Source organism: Anomaloglossus baeobatrachus, unplaced genomic scaffold (assembly GCF_048569485.1).
Source record: "Anomaloglossus baeobatrachus isolate aAnoBae1 unplaced genomic scaffold, aAnoBae1.hap1 Scaffold_2906, whole genome shotgun sequence".
Lineage (NCBI taxonomy): Eukaryota > Metazoa > Chordata > Amphibia > Anura > Aromobatidae > Anomaloglossus > Anomaloglossus baeobatrachus.
Genome location: NW_027442358.1, coordinates 27,557 through 50,042, shown reverse-complemented (window position 1 = coordinate 50,042; position 22,486 = coordinate 27,557). Strand labels below are relative to the sequence as shown.

Here is a 22,486-nt window from a genome sequence, read left to right as displayed (position 1 = left end):
TCCCTTCTCCTGTCATCCCCCTACCACCCGGGAAAAAAAGAGATTGCCCCCTCCTTCCACTAGCCCACCCTCCCACCCAAAGAACAACTTCTTCTGCGCAGCTTGTTTTCTAGGCAGCAGCGCTATTGTGATGTCATCGGGGGGCATTGTGACAAGCCGCCAGTGTTCCGTCTCTTCATGTTGTGCACAGTTCAAACGGAAAATACATCAACAGGCAGACTACAGAAAAGCTTACTATCAAAGGTTAGAGGGGGGCTTTCTCAGAGGGCTTTTTACAGTTTTTCTATTCCCAATTAGCCGTTTAAGTGTACTTATTGAAAGTAGTAATTCTTTCATAGGCCGCCCTTTCTTAGTATTTGACGTTCCTTATATTGCGGTATGAGGCTTCGCAGTAGGTTGCAAACATTCATCACCCATGACTGTCCCCAATTGAGCTCAGAAGCTCAATGTCTATCATGACCTCTCTTTTAGAATGTCCAAGAGCAAGCAAACTATTCCTCCAGGAGAGGGCGCCAACAGACTACTAAAGAGATCATCATTACTCAAAGAAAACCCCAAAAACCAATGCATGATAGGAATAAACAGGTAACTTTCTTTGGAGTGGAAGCGGAGAGATCGCACCAGATGCCAATTCTAGATGTTATCACACCTGTGGTCACTGCAGCAGCAGGTGAATCCACTTTGTCCAAAAGGGATCTATTCCATTCAATTGCAAATGATCTAGATAAGACAGAGAACTGCAGCACGGGGACATAGCCGAGTTGGTCAGGTTGAGTGGTGATGAGTTTGCTATTTGGATGAATAAAGAAAGTCAAAAGTGTGAAAGATAAAAAACAAAAGGAGGAAGTGTGAAAAGTGAATGGGCCAAATTGAGGTGCATATGAAGACGTATGCTTTCTTCCAATTCATTAAATCGGGCTAATATGAATCAGGTGAATTGAGTTCTGCTTTTGGAAACTGGGTTAAGAAGGGGTGCACCGTTCCTGGAGGTACTGCAATACCAGGTCAATGCGTGGAGTGGACAGAGCAAGCTCTTTTTCCATCTCCCTGTTCTAAAAATCCATTTAATATATGGTCCCCAGATAGGGGACGTATCAGATATTAAACTGATAAGAACAGATACTACACTTGATCTTAGCCAAAAGGCCGAGAAGCGATAACCAGAATTGGTTTGGGCCTCGAGTGGCACCCTGGCCTATGCCGGACACATCTTAGGGAGAGAGAGCGAGAGGGAGACAAACCCACGCCTACACAAGACATTTTGTCACCCAAGCCAACCCTTGAAAAGGCTGCTTTGCAGAGCCAAAACAAGAAGAATGGTGCGTTTTGCAGCCGCCGCCCACTGCAATGAATCTGAATAACTCCTCCTTTAGGGCGCAAGCAACTCCCCTCCCCCTTGCAGTCTTTCCAATTCACGATACAAAAAGACGGACAGGACAGGTTGCCTGACTTTCCGTCACTGCCACCCTTTGCCATCCTTACCCGTAGAAAGCCCTTTCATCATCCCCAAACCCTAATCTTTTCCCTTTCCTTCCCAGCCCCCAAACCCTGCCCTCTGTACCTTTCTCACCACCCGCTTCCCTTCTCCTGTCATCCCCCTACCACCCGGGAAAAAAAGAGATTGCCCCCTCCTTCCACTAGCCCACCCTCCCACCCAAAGAACAACTTCTTCTGCGCAGCTTGTTTTCTAGGCAGCAGCGCTATTGTGATGTCATCGGGGGGCATTGTGACAAGCCGCCAGTGTTCCGTCTCTTCATGTTGTGCACAGTTCAAACGGAAAATACATCAACAGGCAGACTACAGAAAAGCTTACTATCAAAGGTTAGAGGGGGGCTTTCTCAGAGGGCTTTTTACAGTTTTTCTATTCCCAATTAGCCGTTTAAGTGTACTTATTGAAAGTAGTAATTCTTTCATAGGCCGCCCTTTCTTAGTATTTGACGTTCCTTATATTGCGGTATGAGGCTTCGCAGTAGGTTGCAAACATTCATCACCCATGACTGTCCCCAATTGAGCTCAGAAGCTCAATGTCTATCATGACCTCTCTTTTAGAATGTCCAAGAGCAAGCAAACTATTCCTCCAGGAGAGGGCGCCAACAGACTACTAAAGAGATCATCATTACTCAAAGAAAACCCCAAAAACCAATGCATGATAGGAATAAACAGGTAACTTTCTTTGGAGTGGAAGCGGAGAGATCGCACCAGATGCCAATTCTAGATGTTATCACACCTGTGGTCACTGCAGCAGCAGGTGAATCCACTTTGTCCAAAAGGGATCTATTCCATTCAATTGCAAATGATCTAGATAAGACAGAGAACTGCAGCACGGGGACATAGCCGAGTTGGTCAGGTTGAGTGGTGATGAGTTTGCTATTTGGATGAATAAAGAAAGTCAAAAGTGTGAAAGATAAAAAACAAAAGGAGGAAGTGTGAAAAGTGAATGGGCCAAATTGAGGTGCATATGAAGACGTATGCTTTCTTCCAATTCATTAAATCGGGCTAATATGAATCAGGTGAATTGAGTTCTGCTTTTGGAAACTGGGTTAAGAAGGGGTGCACCGTTCCTGGAGGTACTGCAATACCAGGTCAATGCGTGGAGTGGACAGAGCAAGCTCTTTTTCCATCTCCCTGTTCTAAAAATCCATTTAATATATGGTCCCCAGATAGGGGACGTATCAGATATTAAACTGATAAGAACAGATTTTTTGATTTAATGAAGCTTTCCAAAGCACCACAAAAAATGCATGACCGAAGTCACACCAAAAACAGTGCAAAGGCTAGGATTCGTGTGGACCCCACCGTGAGGAGAGGGTCCCCAAAAATCAACCCCGTCCCTCCGAGCCAGAAGGCCACAGCAAGGGTCAGGGATCTTCGGTGCTCCCCCAAGCCGAAGCCTGGTTGAGCCTTTTCGTTGCTCCCAGCGTCCACCCAGGCATCTTACCCAAGTGGAGTAGAGAGCTACTAGTTGTTGGTTTCGCAGCCGAAACTGCCCGGACCGTCAACCGGTGTTGGTTTCTCAGCCCAAGGCTAACCGGACCTCCAACCGGGTGTTGGTTTCTCCGCCGAAGCTGACCCAGACCTCCAACCGGGTGTTGGTTTCTCAGCCGAAGCTGACCCAGACCTCCAACCGGGTGTTAGTTTCTCAGCCCAAAGCTGACCAGACCTCCGACCGGGATTGTAAAAATTTCCCTTCCTAGCCAGAAGGCCGGGATAGGGTAATATGCTCAAAAAGTATGAAAAGGCAAGGTACGGTGTGCTACAGAGCCCAAGGCTTGCCGGGGTCCCAAGCCAGCAAGCTCAGACTCACTCCAGGGTCGTCAGTCCTGGGGCACGTTGTACCATAGCCCCCCACCATTACTCAGTCTAATAGCCTCGATCCTGGTAGGGCCATGTTTTCCTCTAGATGAATATACTATCCACCCAGAGTACTAGCAAGCGCAACCTTCCAGTGTGCATTGTATCATTGTACTAAGGTGGCCTGGAGCTTAAACCACCTCTTCGAACAACACTACACTTGATCTTAGCCAAAAGGCCGAGAAGCGATAACCAGAATTGGTTTGGGCCTCGAGTGGCACCCTGGCCTATGCCGGACACATCTTAGGGAGAGAGAGCGAGAGGGAGACAAACCCACGCCTACACAAGACATTTTGTCACCCAAGCCAACCCTTGAAAAGGCTGCTTTGCAGAGCCAAAACAAGAAGAATGGTGCGTTTTGCAGCCGCCGCCCACTGCAATGAATCTGAATAACTCCTCCTTTAGGGCGCAAGCAACTCCCCTCCCCCTTGCAGTCTTTCCAATTCACGATACAAAAAGACGGACAGGACAGGTTGCCTGACTTTCCGTCACTGCCACCCTTTGCCATCCTTACCCGTAGAAAGCCCTTTCATCATCCCCAAACCCTAATCTTTTCCCTTTCCTTCCCAGCCCCCAAACCCTGCCCTCTGTACCTTTCTCACCACCCGCTTCCCTTCTCCTGTCATCCCCCTACCACCCGGGAAAAAAAGAGATTGCCCCCTCCTTCCACTAGCCCACCCTCCCACCCAAAGAACAACTTCTTCTGCGCAGCTTGTTTTCTAGGCAGCAGCGCTATTGTGATGTCATCGGGGGGCATTGTGACAAGCCGCCAGTGTTCCGTCTCTTCATGTTGTGCACAGTTCAAACGGAAAATACATCAACAGGCAGACTACAGAAAAGCTTACTATCAAAGGTTAGAGGGGGGCTTTCTCAGAGGGCTTTTTACAGTTTTTCTATTCCCAATTAGCCGTTTAAGTGTACTTATTGAAAGTAGTAATTCTTTCATAGGCCGCCCTTTCTTAGTATTTGACGTTCCTTATATTGCGGTATGAGGCTTCGCAGTAGGTTGCAAACATTCATCACCCATGACTGTCCCCAATTGAGCTCAGAAGCTCAATGTCTATCATGACCTCTCTTTTAGAATGTCCAAGAGCAAGCAAACTATTCCTCCAGGAGAGGGCGCCAACAGACTACTAAAGAGATCATCATTACTCAAAGAAAACCCCAAAAACCAATGCATGATAGGAATAAACAGGTAACTTTCTTTGGAGTGGAAGCGGAGAGATCGCACCAGATGCCAATTCTAGATGTTATCACACCTGTGGTCACTGCAGCAGCAGGTGAATCCACTTTGTCCAAAAGGGATCTATTCCATTCAATTGCAAATGATCTAGATAAGACAGAGAACTGCAGCACGGGGACATAGCCGAGTTGGTCAGGTTGAGTGGTGATGAGTTTGCTATTTGGATGAATAAAGAAAGTCAAAAGTGTGAAAGATAAAAAACAAAAGGAGGAAGTGTGAAAAGTGAATGGGCCAAATTGAGGTGCATATGAAGACGTATGCTTTCTTCCAATTCATTAAATCGGGCTAATATGAATCAGGTGAATTGAGTTCTGCTTTTGGAAACTGGGTTAAGAAGGGGTGCACCGTTCCTGGAGGTACTGCAATACCAGGTCAATGCGTGGAGTGGACAGAGCAAGCTCTTTTTCCATCTCCCTGTTCTAAAAATCCATTTAATATATGGTCCCCAGATAGGGGACGTATCAGATATTAAACTGATAAGAACAGATACTACACTTGATCTTAGCCAAAAGGCCGAGAAGCGATAACCAGAATTGGTTTGGGCCTCGAGTGGCACCCTGGCCTATGCCGGACACATCTTAGGGAGAGAGAGCGAGAGGGAGACAAACCCACGCCTACACAAGACATTTTGTCACCCAAGCCAACCCTTGAAAAGGCTGCTTTGCAGAGCCAAAACAAGAAGAATGGTGCGTTTTGCAGCCGCCGCCCACTGCAATGAATCTGAATAACTCCTCCTTTAGGGCGCAAGCAACTCCCCTCCCCCTTGCAGTCTTTCCAATTCACGATACAAAAAGACGGACAGGACAGGTTGCCTGACTTTCCGTCACTGCCACCCTTTGCCATCCTTACCCGTAGAAAGCCCTTTCATCATCCCCAAACCCTAATCTTTTCCCTTTCCTTCCCAGCCCCCAAACCCTGCCCTCTGTACCTTTCTCACCACCCGCTTCCCTTCTCCTGTCATCCCCCTACCACCCGGGAAAAAAAGAGATTGCCCCCTCCTTCCACTAGCCCACCCTCCCACCCAAAGAACAACTTCTTCTGCGCAGCTTGTTTTCTAGGCAGCAGCGCTATTGTGATGTCATCGGGGGGCATTGTGACAAGCCGCCAGTGTTCCGTCTCTTCATGTTGTGCACAGTTCAAACGGAAAATACATCAACAGGCAGACTACAGAAAAGCTTACTATCAAAGGTTAGAGGGGGGCTTTCTCAGAGGGCTTTTTACAGTTTTTCTATTCCCAATTAGCCGTTTAAGTGTACTTATTGAAAGTAGTAATTCTTTCATAGGCCGCCCTTTCTTAGTATTTGACGTTCCTTATATTGCGGTATGAGGCTTCGCAGTAGGTTGCAAACATTCATCACCCATGACTGTCCCCAATTGAGCTCAGAAGCTCAATGTCTATCATGACCTCTCTTTTAGAATGTCCAAGAGCAAGCAAACTATTCCTCCAGGAGAGGGCGCCAACAGACTACTAAAGAGATCATCATTACTCAAAGAAAACCCCAAAAACCAATGCATGATAGGAATAAACAGGTAACTTTCTTTGGAGTGGAAGCGGAGAGATCGCACCAGATGCCAATTCTAGATGTTATCACACCTGTGGTCACTGCAGCAGCAGGTGAATCCACTTTGTCCAAAAGGGATCTATTCCATTCAATTGCAAATGATCTAGATAAGACAGAGAACTGCAGCACGGGGACATAGCCGAGTTGGTCAGGTTGAGTGGTGATGAGTTTGCTATTTGGATGAATAAAGAAAGTCAAAAGTGTGAAAGATAAAAAACAAAAGGAGGAAGTGTGAAAAGTGAATGGGCCAAATTGAGGTGCATATGAAGACGTATGCTTTCTTCCAATTCATTAAATCGGGCTAATATGAATCAGGTGAATTGAGTTCTGCTTTTGGAAACTGGGTTAAGAAGGGGTGCACCGTTCCTGGAGGTACTGCAATACCAGGTCAATGCGTGGAGTGGACAGAGCAAGCTCTTTTTCCATCTCCCTGTTCTAAAAATCCATTTAATATATGGTCCCCAGATAGGGGACGTATCAGATATTAAACTGATAAGAACAGATACTACACTTGATCTTAGCCAAAAGGCCGAGAAGCGATAACCAGAATTGGTTTGGGCCTCGAGTGGCACCCTGGCCTATGCCGGACACATCTTAGGGAGAGAGAGCGAGAGGGAGACAAACCCACGCCTACACAAGACATTTTGTCACCCAAGCCAACCCTTGAAAAGGCTGCTTTGCAGAGCCAAAACAAGAAGAATGGTGCGTTTTGCAGCCGCCGCCCACTGCAATGAATCTGAATAACTCCTCCTTTAGGGCGCAAGCAACTCCCCTCCCCCTTGCAGTCTTTCCAATTCACGATACAAAAAGACGGACAGGACAGGTTGCCTGACTTTCCGTCACTGCCACCCTTTGCCATCCTTACCCGTAGAAAGCCCTTTCATCATCCCCAAACCCTAATCTTTTCCCTTTCCTTCCCAGCCCCCAAACCCTGCCCTCTGTACCTTTCTCACCACCCGCTTCCCTTCTCCTGTCATCCCCCTACCACCCGGGAAAAAAAGAGATTGCCCCCTCCTTCCACTAGCCCACCCTCCCACCCAAAGAACAACTTCTTCTGCGCAGCTTGTTTTCTAGGCAGCAGCGCTATTGTGATGTCATCGGGGGGCATTGTGACAAGCCGCCAGTGTTCCGTCTCTTCATGTTGTGCACAGTTCAAACGGAAAATACATCAACAGGCAGACTACAGAAAAGCTTACTATCAAAGGTTAGAGGGGGGCTTTCTCAGAGGGCTTTTTACAGTTTTTCTATTCCCAATTAGCCGTTTAAGTGTACTTATTGAAAGTAGTAATTCTTTCATAGGCCGCCCTTTCTTAGTATTTGACGTTCCTTATATTGCGGTATGAGGCTTCGCAGTAGGTTGCAAACATTCATCACCCATGACTGTCCCCAATTGAGCTCAGAAGCTCAATGTCTATCATGACCTCTCTTTTAGAATGTCCAAGAGCAAGCAAACTATTCCTCCAGGAGAGGGCGCCAACAGACTACTAAAGAGATCATCATTACTCAAAGAAAACCCCAAAAACCAATGCATGATAGGAATAAACAGGTAACTTTCTTTGGAGTGGAAGCGGAGAGATCGCACCAGATGCCAATTCTAGATGTTATCACACCTGTGGTCACTGCAGCAGCAGGTGAATCCACTTTGTCCAAAAGGGATCTATTCCATTCAATTGCAAATGATCTAGATAAGACAGAGAACTGCAGCACGGGGACATAGCCGAGTTGGTCAGGTTGAGTGGTGATGAGTTTGCTATTTGGATGAATAAAGAAAGTCAAAAGTGTGAAAGATAAAAAACAAAAGGAGGAAGTGTGAAAAGTGAATGGGCCAAATTGAGGTGCATATGAAGACGTATGCTTTCTTCCAATTCATTAAATCGGGCTAATATGAATCAGGTGAATTGAGTTCTGCTTTTGGAAACTGGGTTAAGAAGGGGTGCACCGTTCCTGGAGGTACTGCAATACCAGGTCAATGCGTGGAGTGGACAGAGCAAGCTCTTTTTCCATCTCCCTGTTCTAAAAATCCATTTAATATATGGTCCCCAGATAGGGGACGTATCAGATATTAAACTGATAAGAACAGATACTACACTTGATCTTAGCCAAAAGGCCGAGAAGCGATAACCAGAATTGGTTTGGGCCTCGAGTGGCACCCTGGCCTATGCCGGACACATCTTAGGGAGAGAGAGCGAGAGGGAGACAAACCCACGCCTACACAAGACATTTTGTCACCCAAGCCAACCCTTGAAAAGGCTGCTTTGCAGAGCCAAAACAAGAAGAATGGTGCGTTTTGCAGCCGCCGCCCACTGCAATGAATCTGAATAACTCCTCCTTTAGGGCGCAAGCAACTCCCCTCCCCCTTGCAGTCTTTCCAATTCACGATACAAAAAGACGGACAGGACAGGTTGCCTGACTTTCCGTCACTGCCACCCTTTGCCATCCTTACCCGTAGAAAGCCCTTTCATCATCCCCAAACCCTAATCTTTTCCCTTTCCTTCCCAGCCCCCAAACCCTGCCCTCTGTACCTTTCTCACCACCCGCTTCCCTTCTCCTGTCATCCCCCTACCACCCGGGAAAAAAAGAGATTGCCCCCTCCTTCCACTAGCCCACCCTCCCACCCAAAGAACAACTTCTTCTGCGCAGCTTGTTTTCTAGGCAGCAGGGCTATTGTGATGTCATCGGGGGGCATTGTGACAAGCCGCCAGTGTTCCGTCTCTTCATGTTGTGCACAGTTCAAACGGAAAATACATCAACAGGCAGACTACAGAAAAGCTTACTATCAAAGGTTAGAGGGGGGCTTTCTCAGAGGGCTTTTTACAGTTTTTCTATTCCCAATTAGCCGTTTAAGTGTACTTATTGAAAGTAGTAATTCTTTCATAGGCCGCCCTTTCTTAGTATTTGACGTTCCTTATATTGCGGTATGAGGCTTCGCAGTAGGTTGCAAACATTCATCACCCATGACTGTCCCCAATTGAGCTCAGAAGCTCAATGTCTATCATGACCTCTCTTTTAGAATGTCCAAGAGCAAGCAAACTATTCCTCCAGGAGAGGGCGCCAACAGACTACTAAAGAGATCATCATTACTCAAAGAAAACCCCAAAAACCAATGCATGATAGGAATAAACAGGTAACTTTCTTTGGAGTGGAAGCGGAGAGATCGCACCAGATGCCAATTCTAGATGTTATCACACCTGTGGTCACTGCAGCAGCAGGTGAATCCACTTTGTCCAAAAGGGATCTATTCCATTCAATTGCAAATGATCTAGATAAGACAGAGAACTGCAGCACGGGGACATAGCCGAGTTGGTCAGGTTGAGTGGTGATGAGTTTGCTATTTGGATGAATAAAGAAAGTCAAAAGTGTGAAAGATAAAAAACAAAAGGAGGAAGTGTGAAAAGTGAATGGGCCAAATTGAGGTGCATATGAAGACGTATGCTTTCTTCCAATTCATTAAATCGGGCTAATATGAATCAGGTGAATTGAGTTCTGCTTTTGGAAACTGGGTTAAGAAGGGGTGCACCGTTCCTGGAGGTACTGCAATACCAGGTCAATGCGTGGAGTGGACAGAGCAAGCTCTTTTTCCATCTCCCTGTTCTAAAAATCCATTTAATATATGGTCCCCAGATAGGGGACGTATCAGATATTAAACTGATAAGAACAGATACTACACTTGATCTTAGCCAAAAGGCCGAGAAGCGATAACCAGAATTGGTTTGGGCCTCGAGTGGCACCCTGGCCTATGCCGGACACATCTTAGGGAGAGAGAGCGAGAGGGAGACAAACCCACGCCTACACAAGACATTTTGTCACCCAAGCCAACCCTTGAAAAGGCTGCTTTGCAGAGCCAAAACAAGAAGAATGGTGCGTTTTGCAGCCGCCGCCCACTGCAATGAATCTGAATAACTCCTCCTTTAGGGCGCAAGCAACTCCCCTCCCCCTTGCAGTCTTTCCAATTCACGATACAAAAAGACGGACAGGACAGGTTGCCTGACTTTCCGTCACTGCCACCCTTTGCCATCCTTACCCGTAGAAAGCCCTTTCATCATCCCCAAACCCTAATCTTTTCCCTTTCCTTCCCAGCCCCCAAACCCTGCCCTCTGTACCTTTCTCACCACCCGCTTCCCTTCTCCTGTCATCCCCCTACCACCCGGGAAAAAAAGAGATTGCCCCCTCCTTCCACTAGCCCACCCTCCCACCCAAAGAACAACTTCTTCTGCGCAGCTTGTTTTCTAGGCAGCAGCGCTATTGTGATGTCATCGGGGGGCATTGTGACAAGCCGCCAGTGTTCCGTCTCTTCATGTTGTGCACAGTTCAAACGGAAAATACATCAACAGGCAGACTACAGAAAAGCTTACTATCAAAGGTTAGAGGGGGGCTTTCTCAGAGGGCTTTTTACAGTTTTTCTATTCCCAATTAGCCGTTTAAGTGTACTTATTGAAAGTAGTAATTCTTTCATAGGCCGCCCTTTCTTAGTATTTGACGTTCCTTATATTGCGGTATGAGGCTTCGCAGTAGGTTGCAAACATTCATCACCCATGACTGTCCCCAATTGAGCTCAGAAGCTCAATGTCTATCATGACCTCTCTTTTAGAATGTCCAAGAGCAAGCAAACTATTCCTCCAGGAGAGGGCGCCAACAGACTACTAAAGAGATCATCATTACTCAAAGAAAACCCCAAAAACCAATGCATGATAGGAATAAACAGGTAACTTTCTTTGGAGTGGAAGCGGAGAGATCGCACCAGATGCCAATTCTAGATGTTATCACACCTGTGGTCACTGCAGCAGCAGGTGAATCCACTTTGTCCAAAAGGGATCTATTCCATTCAATTGCAAATGATCTAGATAAGACAGAGAACTGCAGCACGGGGACATAGCCGAGTTGGTCAGGTTGAGTGGTGATGAGTTTGCTATTTGGATGAATAAAGAAAGTCAAAAGTGTGAAAGATAAAAAACAAAAGGAGGAAGTGTGAAAAGTGAATGGGCCAAATTGAGGTGCATATGAAGACGTATGCTTTCTTCCAATTCATTAAATCGGGCTAATATGAATCAGGTGAATTGAGTTCTGCTTTTGGAAACTGGGTTAAGAAGGGGTGCACCGTTCCTGGAGGTACTGCAATACCAGGTCAATGCGTGGAGTGGACAGAGCAAGCTCTTTTTCCATCTCCCTGTTCTAAAAATCCATTTAATATATGGTCCCCAGATAGGGGACGTATCAGATATTAAACTGATAAGAACAGATACTACACTTGATCTTAGCCAAAAGGCCGAGAAGCGATAACCAGAATTGGTTTGGGCCTCGAGTGGCACCCTGGCCTATGCCGGACACATCTTAGGGAGAGAGAGCGAGAGGGAGACAAACCCACGCCTACACAAGACATTTTGTCACCCAAGCCAACCCTTGAAAAGGCTGCTTTGCAGAGCCAAAACAAGAAGAATGGTGCGTTTTGCAGCCGCCGCCCACTGCAATGAATCTGAATAACTCCTCCTTTAGGGCGCAAGCAACTCCCCTCCCCCTTGCAGTCTTTCCAATTCACGATACAAAAAGACGGACAGGACAGGTTGCCTGACTTTCCGTCACTGCCACCCTTTGCCATCCTTACCCGTAGAAAGCCCTTTCATCATCCCCAAACCCTAATCTTTTCCCTTTCCTTCCCAGCCCCCAAACCCTGCCCTCTGTACCTTTCTCACCACCCGCTTCCCTTCTCCTGTCATCCCCCTACCACCCGGGAAAAAAAGAGATTGCCCCCTCCTTCCACTAGCCCACCCTCCCACCCAAAGAACAACTTCTTCTGCGCAGCTTGTTTTCTAGGCAGCAGCGCTATTGTGATGTCATCGGGGGGCATTGTGACAAGCCGCCAGTGTTCCGTCTCTTCATGTTGTGCACAGTTCAAACGGAAAATACATCAACAGGCAGACTACAGAAAAGCTTACTATCAAAGGTTAGAGGGGGGCTTTCTCAGAGGGCTTTTTACAGTTTTTCTATTCCCAATTAGCCGTTTAAGTGTACTTATTGAAAGTAGTAATTCTTTCATAGGCCGCCCTTTCTTAGTATTTGACGTTCCTTATATTGCGGTATGAGGCTTCGCAGTAGGTTGCAAACATTCATCACCCATGACTGTCCCCAATTGAGCTCAGAAGCTCAATGTCTATCATGACCTCTCTTTTAGAATGTCCAAGAGCAAGCAAACTATTCCTCCAGGAGAGGGCGCCAACAGACTACTAAAGAGATCATCATTACTCAAAGAAAACCCCAAAAACCAATGCATGATAGGAATAAACAGGTAACTTTCTTTGGAGTGGAAGCGGAGAGATCGCACCAGATGCCAATTCTAGATGTTATCACACCTGTGGTCACTGCAGCAGCAGGTGAATCCACTTTGTCCAAAAGGGATCTATTCCATTCAATTGCAAATGATCTAGATAAGACAGAGAACTGCAGCACGGGGACATAGCCGAGTTGGTCAGGTTGAGTGGTGATGAGTTTGCTATTTGGATGAATAAAGAAAGTCAAAAGTGTGAAAGATAAAAAACAAAAGGAGGAAGTGTGAAAAGTGAATGGGCCAAATTGAGGTGCATATGAAGACGTATGCTTTCTTCCAATTCATTAAATCGGGCTAATATGAATCAGGTGAATTGAGTTCTGCTTTTGGAAACTGGGTTAAGAAGGGGTGCACCGTTCCTGGAGGTACTGCAATACCAGGTCAATGCGTGGAGTGGACAGAGCAAGCTCTTTTTCCATCTCCCTGTTCTAAAAATCCATTTAATATATGGTCCCCAGATAGGGGACGTATCAGATATTAAACTGATAAGAACAGATACTACACTTGATCTTAGCCAAAAGGCCGAGAAGCGATAACCAGAATTGGTTTGGGCCTCGAGTGGCACCCTGGCCTATGCCGGACACATCTTAGGGAGAGAGAGCGAGAGGGAGACAAACCCACGCCTACACAAGACATTTTGTCACCCAAGCCAACCCTTGAAAAGGCTGCTTTGCAGAGCCAAAACAAGAAGAATGGTGCGTTTTGCAGCCGCCGCCCACTGCAATGAATCTGAATAACTCCTCCTTTAGGGCGCAAGCAACTCCCCTCCCCCTTGCAGTCTTTCCAATTCACGATACAAAAAGACGGACAGGACAGGTTGCCTGACTTTCCGTCACTGCCACCCTTTGCCATCCTTACCCGTAGAAAGCCCTTTCATCATCCCCAAACCCTAATCTTTTCCCTTTCCTTCCCAGCCCCCAAACCCTGCCCTCTGTACCTTTCTCACCACCCGCTTCCCTTCTCCTGTCATCCCCCTACCACCCGGGAAAAAAAGAGATTGCCCCCTCCTTCCACTAGCCCACCCTCCCACCCAAAGAACAACTTCTTCTGCGCAGCTTGTTTTCTAGGCAGCAGCGCTATTGTGATGTCATCGGGGGGCATTGTGACAAGCCGCCAGTGTTCCGTCTCTTCATGTTGTGCACAGTTCAAACGGAAAATACATCAACAGGCAGACTACAGAAAAGCTTACTATCAAAGGTTAGAGGGGGGCTTTCTCAGAGGGCTTTTTACAGTTTTTCTATTCCCAATTAGCCGTTTAAGTGTACTTATTGAAAGTAGTAATTCTTTCATAGGCCGCCCTTTCTTAGTATTTGACGTTCCTTATATTGCGGTATGAGGCTTCGCAGTAGGTTGCAAACATTCATCACCCATGACTGTCCCCAATTGAGCTCAGAAGCTCAATGTCTATCATGACCTCTCTTTTAGAATGTCCAAGAGCAAGCAAACTATTCCTCCAGGAGAGGGCGCCAACAGACTACTAAAGAGATCATCATTACTCAAAGAAAACCCCAAAAACCAATGCATGATAGGAATAAACAGGTAACTTTCTTTGGAGTGGAAGCGGAGAGATCGCACCAGATGCCAATTCTAGATGTTATCACACCTGTGGTCACTGCAGCAGCAGGTGAATCCACTTTGTCCAAAAGGGATCTATTCCATTCAATTGCAAATGATCTAGATAAGACAGAGAACTGCAGCACGGGGACATAGCCGAGTTGGTCAGGTTGAGTGGTGATGAGTTTGCTATTTGGATGAATAAAGAAAGTCAAAAGTGTGAAAGATAAAAAACAAAAGGAGGAAGTGTGAAAAGTGAATGGGCCAAATTGAGGTGCATATGAAGACGTATGCTTTCTTCCAATTCATTAAATCGGGCTAATATGAATCAGGTGAATTGAGTTCTGCTTTTGGAAACTGGGTTAAGAAGGGGTGCACCGTTCCTGGAGGTACTGCAATACCAGGTCAATGCGTGGAGTGGACAGAGCAAGCTCTTTTTCCATCTCCCTGTTCTAAAAATCCATTTAATATATGGTCCCCAGATAGGGGACGTATCAGATATTAAACTGATAAGAACAGATACTACACTTGATCTTAGCCAAAAGGCCGAGAAGCGATAACCAGAATTCGTTTGGGCCTCGAGTGGCACCCTGGCCTATGCCGGACACATCTTAGGGAGAGAGAGCGAGAGGGAGACAAACCCACGCCTACACAAGACATTTTGTCACCCAAGCCAACCCTTGAAAAGGCTGCTTTGCAGAGCCAAAACAAGAAGAATGGTGCGTTTTGCAGCCGCCGCCCACTGCAATGAATCTGAATAACTCCTCCTTTAGGGCGCAAGCAACTCCCCTCCCCCTTGCAGTCTTTCCAATTCACGATACAAAAAGACGGACAGGACAGGTTGCCTGACTTTCCGTCACTGCCACCCTTTGCCATCCTTACCCGTAGAAAGCCCTTTCATCATCCCCAAACCCTAATCTTTTCCCTTTCCTTCCCAGCCCCCAAACCCTGCCCTCTGTACCTTTCTCACCACCCGCTTCCCTTCTCCTGTCATCCCCCTACCACCCGGGAAAAAAAGAGATTGCCCCCTCCTTCCACTAGCCCACCCTCCCACCCAAAGAACAACTTCTTCTGCGCAGCTTGTTTTCTAGGCAGCAGCGCTATTGTGATGTCATCGGGGGGCATTGTGACAAGCCGCCAGTGTTCCGTCTCTTCATGTTGTGCACAGTTCAAACGGAAAATACATCAACAGGCAGACTACAGAAAAGCTTACTATCAAAGGTTAGAGGGGGGCTTTCTCAGAGGGCTTTTTACAGTTTTTCTATTCCCAATTAGCCGTTTAAGTGTACTTATTGAAAGTAGTAATTCTTTCATAGGCCGCCCTTTCTTAGTATTTGACGTTCCTTATATTGCGGTATGAGGCTTCGCAGTAGGTTGCAAACATTCATCACCCATGACTGTCCCCAATTGAGCTCAGAAGCTCAATGTCTATCATGACCTCTCTTTTAGAATGTCCAAGAGCAAGCAAACTATTCCTCCAGGAGAGGGCGCCAACAGACTACTAAAGAGATCATCATTACTCAAAGAAAACCCCAAAAACCAATGCATGATAGGAATAAACAGGTAACTTTCTTTGGAGTGGAAGCGGAGAGATCGCACCAGATGCCAATTCTAGATGTTATCACACCTGTGGTCACTGCAGCAGCAGGTGAATCCACTTTGTCCAAAAGGGATCTATTCCATTCAATTGCAAATGATCTAGATAAGACAGAGAACTGCAGCACGGGGACATAGCCGAGTTGGTCAGGTTGAGTGGTGATGAGTTTGCTATTTGGATGAATAAAGAAAGTCAAAAGTGTGAAAGATAAAAAACAAAAGGAGGAAGTGTGAAAAGTGAATGGGCCAAATTGAGGTGCATATGAAGACGTATGCTTTCTTCCAATTCATTAAATCGGGCTAATATGAATCAGGTGAATTGAGTTCTGCTTTTGGAAACTGGGTTAAGAAGGGGTGCACCGTTCCTGGAGGTACTGCAATACCAGGTCAATGCGTGGAGTGGACAGAGCAAGCTCTTTTTCCATCTCCCTGTTCTAAAAATCCATTTAATATATGGTCCCCAGATAGGGGACGTATCAGATATTAAACTGATAAGAACAGATACTACACTTGATCTTAGCCAAAAGGCCGAGAAGCGATAACCAGAATTGGTTTGGGCCTCGAGTGGCACCCTGGCCTATGCCGGACACATCTTAGGGAGAGAGAGCGAGAGGGAGACAAACCCACGCCTACACAAGACATTTTGTCACCCAAGCCAACCCTTGAAAAGGCTGCTTTGCAGAGCCAAAACAAGAAGAATGGTGCGTTTTGCAGCCGCCGCCCACTGCAATGAATCTGAATAACTCCTCCTTTAGGGCGCAAGCAACTCCCCTCCCCCTTGCAGTCTTTCCAATTCACGATACAAAAAGACGGACAGGACAGGTTGCCTGACTTTCCGTCACTGCCACCCTTTGCCATCCTTACCCGTAGAAAGCCCTTTCATCATCCCCAAACCCTAATCTTTTCCCTTTCCTTCCCAGCCCCCAAACCCTGCCCTCTGTACCTTTCTCACCACCCGCTTCCCTTCTCCTGTCATCCCCCTACCACCCGGGAAAAAAAGAGATTGCCCCCTCCTTCCACTAGCCCACCCTCCCACCCAAAGAACAACTTCTTCTGCGCAGCTTGTTTTCTAGGCAGCAGCGCTATTGTGATGTCATCGGGGGGCATTGTGACAAGCCGCCAGTGTTCCGTCTCTTCATGTTGTGCACAGTTCAAACGGAAAATACATCAACAGGCAGACTACAGAAAAGCTTACTATCAAAGGTTAGAGGGGGGCTTTCTCAGAGGGCTTTTTACAGTTTTTCTATTCCCAATTAGCCGTTTAAGTGTACTTATTGAAAGTAGTAATTCTTTCATAGGCCGCCCTTTCTTAGTATTTGACGTTCCTTATATTGCGGTATGAGGCTTCGCAGTAGGTTGCAAACATTCATCACCCATGACTGTCCCCAATTGAGCTCAGAAGCTCAATGTCTATCATGACCTCTCTTTTAGAATGTCCAAGAGCAAGCAAACTATTCCTCCAGGAGAGGGCGCCAACAGACTACTAAAGAGATCATCATTACTCAAAGAAAACCCCAAAAACCAATGCATGATAGGAATAAACAGGTAACTTTCTTTGGAGTGGAAGCGGAGAGATCGCACCAGATGCCAATTCTAGATGTTATCACACCTGTGGTCACTGCAGCAGCAGGTGAATCCACTTTGTCCAAAAGGGATCTATTCCATTCAATTGCAAATGATCTAGATAAGACAGAGAACTGCAGCACGGGGACATAGCCGAGTTGGTCAGGTTGAGTGGTGATGAGTTTGCTATTTGGATGAATAAAGAAAGTCAAAAGTGTGAAAGATAAAAAACAAAAGGAGGAAGTGTGAAAAGTGAATGGGCCAAATTGAGGTGCATATGAAGACGTATGCTTTCTTCCAATTCATTAAATCGGGCTAATATGAATCAGGTGAATTGAGTTCTGCTTTTGGAAACTGGGTTAAGAAGGGGTGCACCGTTCCTGGAGGTACTGCAATACCAGGTCAATGCGTGGAGTGGACAGAGCAAGCTCTTTTTCCATCTCCCTGTTCTAAAAATCCATTTAATATATGGTCCCCAGATAGGGGACGTATCAGATATTAAACTGATAAGAACAGATACTACACTTGATCTTAGCCAAAAGGCCGAGAAGCGATAACCAGAATTGGTTTGGGCCTCGAGTGGCACCCTGGCCTATGCCGGACACATCTTAGGGAGAGAGAGCGAGAGGGAGACAAACCCACGCCTACACAAGACATTTTGTCACCCAAGCCAACCCTTGAAAAGGCTGCTTTGCAGAGCCAAAACAAGAAGAATGGTGCGTTTTGCAGCCGCCGCCCACTGCAATGAATCTGAATAACTCCTCCTTTAGGGCGCAAGCAACTCCCCTCCCCCTTGCAGTCTTTCCAATTCACGATACAAAAAGACGGACAGGACAGGTTGCCTGACTTTCCGTCACTGCCACCCTTTGCCATCCTTACCCGTAGAAAGCCCTTTCATCATCCCCAAACCCTAATCTTTTCCCTTTCCTTCCCAGCCCCCAAACCCTGCCCTCTGTACCTTTCTCACCACCCGCTTCCCTTCTCCTGTCATCCCCCTACCACCCGGGAAAAAAAGAGATTGCCCCCTCCTTCCACTAGCCCACCCTCCCACCCAAAGAACAACTTCTTCTGCGCAGCTTGTTTTCTAGGCAGCAGCGCTATTGTGATGTCATCGGGGGGCATTGTGACAAGCCGCCAGTGTTCCGTCTCTTCATGTTGTGCACAGTTCAAACGGAAAATACATCAACAGGCAGACTACAGAAAAGCTTACTATCAAAGGTTAGAGGGGGGCTTTCTCAGAGGGCTTTTTACAGTTTTTCTATTCCCAATTAGCCGTTTAAGTGTACTTATTGAAAGTAGTAATTCTTTCATAGGCCGCCCTTTCTTAGTATTTGACGTTCCTTATATTGCGGTATGAGGCTTCGCAGTAGGTTGCAAACATTCATCACCCATGACTGTCCCCAATTGAGCTCAGAAGCTCAATGTCTATCATGACCTCTCTTTTAGAATGTCCAAGAGCAAGCAAACTATTCCTCCAGGAGAGGGCGCCAACAGACTACTAAAGAGATCATCATTACTCAAAGAAAACCCCAAAAACCAATGCATGATAGGAATAAACAGGTAACTTTCTTTGGAGTGGAAGCGGAGAGATCGCACCAGATGCCAATTCTAGATGTTATCACACCTGTGGTCACTGCAGCAGCAGGTGAATCCACTTTGTCCAAAAGGGATCTATTCCATTCAATTGCAAATGATCTAGATAAGACAGAGAACTGCAGCACGGGGACATAGCCGAGTTGGTCAGGTTGAGTGGTGATGAGTTTGCTATTTGGATGAATAAAGAAAGTCAAAAGTGTGAAAGATAAAAAACAAAAGGAGGAAGTGTGAAAAGTGAATGGGCCAAATTGAGGTGCATATGAAGACGTATGCTTTCTTCCAATTCATTAAATCGGGCTAATATGAATCAGGTGAATTGAGTTCTGCTTTTGGAAACTGGGTTAAGAAGGGGTGCACCGTTCCTGGAGGTACTGCAATACCAGGTCAATGCGTGGAGTGGACAGAGCAAGCTCTTTTTCCATCTCCCTGTTCTAAAAATCCATTTAATATATGGTCCCCAGATAGGGGACGTATCAGATATTAAACTGATAAGAACAGATACTACACTTGATCTTAGCCAAAAGGCCGAGAAGCGATAACCAGAATTGGTTTGGGCCTCGAGTGGCACCCTGGCCTATGCCGGACACATCTTAGGGAGAGAGAGCGAGAGGGAGACAAACCCACGCCTACACAAGACATTTTGTCACCCAAGCCAACCCTTGAAAAGGCTGCTTTGCAGAGCCAAAACAAGAAGAATGGTGCGTTTTGCAGCCGCCGCCCACTGCAATGAATCTGAATAACTCCTCCTTTAGGGCGCAAGCAACTCCCCTCCCCCTTGCAGTCTTTCCAATTCACGATACAAAAAGACGGACAGGACAGGTTGCCTGACTTTCCGTCACTGCCACCCTTTGCCATCCTTACCCGTAGAAAGCCCTTTCATCATCCCCAAACCCTAATCTTTTCCCTTTCCTTCCCAGCCCCCAAACCCTGCCCTCTGTACCTTTCTCACCACCCGCTTCCCTTCTCCTGTCATCCCCCTACCACCCGGGAAAAAAAGAGATTGCCCCCTCCTTCCACTAGCCCACCCTCCCACCCAAAGAACAACTTCTTCTGCGCAGCTTGTTTTCTAGGCAGCAGCGCTATTGTGATGTCATCGGGGGGCATTGTGACAAGCCGCCAGTGTTCCGTCTCTTCATGTTGTGCACAGTTCAAACGGAAAATACATCAACAGGCAGACTACAGAAAAGCTTACTATCAAAGGTTAGAGGGGGGCTTTCTCAGAGGGCTTTTTACAGTTTTTCTATTCCCAATTAGCCGTTTAAGTGTACTTATTGAAAGTAGTAATTCTTTCATAGGCCGCCCTTTCTTAGTATTTGACGTTCCTTATATTGCGGTATGAGGCTTCGCAGTAGGTTGCAAACATTCATCACCCATGACTGTCCCCAATTGAGCTCAGAAGCTCAATGTCTATCATGACCTCTCTTTTAGAATGTCCAAGAGCAAGCAAACTATTCCTCCAGGAGAGGGCGCCAACAGACTACTAAAGAGATCATCATTACTCAAAGAAAACCCCAAAAACCAATGCATGATAGGAATAAACAGGTAACTTTCTTTGGAGTGGAAGCGGAGAGATCGCACCAGATGCCAATTCTAGATGTTATCACACCTGTGGTCACTGCAGCAGCAGGTGAATCCACTTTGTCCAAAAGGGATCTATTCCATTCAATTGCAAATGATCTAGATAAGACAGAGAACTGCAGCACGGGGACATAGCCGAGTTGGTCAGGTTGAGTGGTGATGAGTTTGCTATTTGGATGAATAAAGAAAGTCAAAAGTGTGAAAGATAAAAAACAAAAGGAGGAAGTGTGAAAAGTGAATGGGCCAAATTGAGGTGCATATGAAGACGTATGCTTTCTTCCAATTCATTAAATTGGGCTAATATGAATCAGGTGAATTGAGTTCTGCTTTTGGAAACTGGGTTAAGAAGGGGTGCACCGTTCCTGGAGGTACTGCAATACCAGGTCAATGCGTGGAGTGGACAGAGCAAGCTCTTTTTCCATCTCCCTGTTCTAAAAATCCATTTAATATATGGTCCCCAGATAGGGGACGTATCAGATATTAAACTGATAAGAACAGATACTACACTTGATCTTAGCCAAAAGGCCGAGAAGCGATAACCAGAATTGGTTTGGGCCTCGAGTGGCACCCTGGCCTATGCCGGACACATCTTAGGGAGAGAGAGCGAGAGGGAGACAAACCCACGCCTACACAAGACATTTTGTCACCCAAGCCAACCCTTGAAAAGGCTGCTTTGCAGAGCCAAAACAAGAAGAATGGTGCGTTTTGCAGCCGCCGCCCACTGCAATGAATCTGAATAACTCCTCCTTTAGGGCGCAAGCAACTCCCCTCCCCCTTGCAGTCTTTCCAATTCACGATACAAAAAGACGGACAGGACAGGTTGCCTGACTTTCCGTCACTGCCACCCTTTGCCATCCTTACCCGTAGAAAGCCCTTTCATCATCCCCAAACCCTAATCTTTTCCCTTTCCTTCCCAGCCCCCAAACCCTGCCCTCTGTACCTTTCTCACCACCCGCTTCCCTTCTCCTGTCATCCCCCTACCACCCGGGAAAAAAAGAGATTGCCCCCTCCTTCCACTAGCCCACCCTCCCACCCAAAGAACAACTTCTTCTGCGCAGCTTGTTTTCTAGGCAGCAGCGCTATTGTGATGTCATCGGGGGGCATTGTGACAAGCCGCCAGTGTTCCGTCTCTTCATGTTGTGCACAGTTCAAACGGAAAATACATCAACAGGCAGACTACAGAAAAGCTTACTATCAAAGGTTAGAGGGGGGCTTTCTCAGAGGGCTTTTTACAGTTTTTCTATTCCCAATTAGCCGTTTAAGTGTACTTATTGAAAGTAGTAATTCTTTCATAGGCCGCCCTTTCTTAGTATTTGACGTTCCTTATATTGCGGTATGAGGCTTCGCAGTAGGTTGCAAACATTCATCACCCATGACTGTCCCCAATTGAGCTCAGAAGCTCAATGTCTATCATGACCTCTCTTTTAGAATGTCCAAGAGCAAGCAAACTATTCCTCCAGGAGAGGGCGCCAACAGACTACTAAAGAGATCATCATTACTCAAAGAAAACCCCAAAAACCAATGCATGATAGGAATAAACAGGTAACTTTCTTTGGAGTGGAAGCGGAGAGATCGCACCAGATGCCAATTCTAGATGTTATCACACCTGTGGTCACTGCAGCAGCAGGTGAATCCACTTTGTCCAAAAGGGATCTATTCCATTCAATTGCAAATGATCTAGATAAGACAGAGAACTGCAGCACGGGGACATAGCCGAGTTGGTCAGGTTGAGTGGTGATGAGTTTGCTATTTGGATGAATAAAGAAAGTCAAAAGTGTGAAAGATAAAAAACAAAAGGAGGAAGTGTGAAAAGTGAATGGGCCAAATTGAGGTGCATATGAAGACGTATGCTTTCTTCCAATTCATTAAATCGGGCTAATATGAATCAGGTGAATTGAGTTCTGCTTTTGGAAACTGGGTTAAGAAGGGGTGCACCGTTCCTGGAGGTACTGCAATACCAGGTCAATGCGTGGAGTGGACAGAGCAAGCTCTTTTTCCATCTCCCTGTTCTAAAAATCCATTTAATATATGGTCCCCAGATAGGGGACGTATCAGATATTAAACTGATAAGAACAGATTTTTGATTTAATGAAGCTTTCCAAAGCACCGCAAAAATGCATGACC

General features: G+C 46.4%; 14 non-coding genes across 14 annotated transcripts; all 14 read right to left on the bottom strand.

The window, feature by feature from the left end:
• Positions 1-967: 967 nt before the first annotated feature.
• LOC142266756 (U2 spliceosomal RNA) lies at positions 968-1,158 on the bottom strand. Its single transcript, XR_012732765.1, has one exon. It is a non-coding gene; the product is annotated as a U2 spliceosomal RNA (small nuclear RNA).
• A 1,387-nt stretch (positions 1,159-2,545) lies between these two features.
• On the bottom strand, positions 2,546-2,739 carry LOC142266720 (U2 spliceosomal RNA). The gene has a single exon (XR_012732738.1). It is a non-coding gene; the product is annotated as a U2 spliceosomal RNA (small nuclear RNA).
• Positions 2,740-4,928: 2,189 nt separating this feature from the next.
• Positions 4,929-5,119, bottom strand: LOC142266755 (U2 spliceosomal RNA). Its single transcript, XR_012732764.1, has one exon. It is a non-coding gene; the product is annotated as a U2 spliceosomal RNA (small nuclear RNA).
• Positions 5,120-6,506: 1,387 nt separating this feature from the next.
• Positions 6,507-6,697, bottom strand: LOC142266754 (U2 spliceosomal RNA). The gene has a single exon (XR_012732763.1). It is a non-coding gene; the product is annotated as a U2 spliceosomal RNA (small nuclear RNA).
• Positions 6,698-8,084: 1,387 nt separating this feature from the next.
• On the bottom strand, positions 8,085-8,275 carry LOC142266752 (U2 spliceosomal RNA). The gene has a single exon (XR_012732761.1). It is a non-coding gene; the product is annotated as a U2 spliceosomal RNA (small nuclear RNA).
• Positions 8,276-9,662: 1,387 nt separating this feature from the next.
• LOC142266750 (U2 spliceosomal RNA) lies at positions 9,663-9,853 on the bottom strand. Its single transcript, XR_012732760.1, has one exon. It is a non-coding gene; the product is annotated as a U2 spliceosomal RNA (small nuclear RNA).
• A 1,387-nt stretch (positions 9,854-11,240) lies between these two features.
• On the bottom strand, positions 11,241-11,431 carry LOC142266749 (U2 spliceosomal RNA). Its single transcript, XR_012732759.1, has one exon. It is a non-coding gene; the product is annotated as a U2 spliceosomal RNA (small nuclear RNA).
• A 1,387-nt stretch (positions 11,432-12,818) lies between these two features.
• Positions 12,819-13,009, bottom strand: LOC142266748 (U2 spliceosomal RNA). The gene has a single exon (XR_012732758.1). It is a non-coding gene; the product is annotated as a U2 spliceosomal RNA (small nuclear RNA).
• Positions 13,010-14,396: 1,387 nt separating this feature from the next.
• On the bottom strand, positions 14,397-14,587 carry LOC142266747 (U2 spliceosomal RNA). Its single transcript, XR_012732757.1, has one exon. It is a non-coding gene; the product is annotated as a U2 spliceosomal RNA (small nuclear RNA).
• A 1,387-nt stretch (positions 14,588-15,974) lies between these two features.
• LOC142266746 (U2 spliceosomal RNA) lies at positions 15,975-16,165 on the bottom strand. The gene has a single exon (XR_012732756.1). It is a non-coding gene; the product is annotated as a U2 spliceosomal RNA (small nuclear RNA).
• A 1,387-nt stretch (positions 16,166-17,552) lies between these two features.
• On the bottom strand, positions 17,553-17,743 carry LOC142266745 (U2 spliceosomal RNA). Its single transcript, XR_012732755.1, has one exon. It is a non-coding gene; the product is annotated as a U2 spliceosomal RNA (small nuclear RNA).
• Positions 17,744-19,130: 1,387 nt separating this feature from the next.
• LOC142266744 (U2 spliceosomal RNA) lies at positions 19,131-19,321 on the bottom strand. The gene has a single exon (XR_012732754.1). It is a non-coding gene; the product is annotated as a U2 spliceosomal RNA (small nuclear RNA).
• Positions 19,322-20,708: 1,387 nt separating this feature from the next.
• LOC142266743 (U2 spliceosomal RNA) lies at positions 20,709-20,899 on the bottom strand. The gene has a single exon (XR_012732753.1). It is a non-coding gene; the product is annotated as a U2 spliceosomal RNA (small nuclear RNA).
• A 1,387-nt stretch (positions 20,900-22,286) lies between these two features.
• LOC142266723 (U2 spliceosomal RNA) lies at positions 22,287-22,482 on the bottom strand. The gene has a single exon (XR_012732741.1). It is a non-coding gene; the product is annotated as a U2 spliceosomal RNA (small nuclear RNA).
• Between the last annotated feature and the right edge of the window lie 4 nt (positions 22,483-22,486).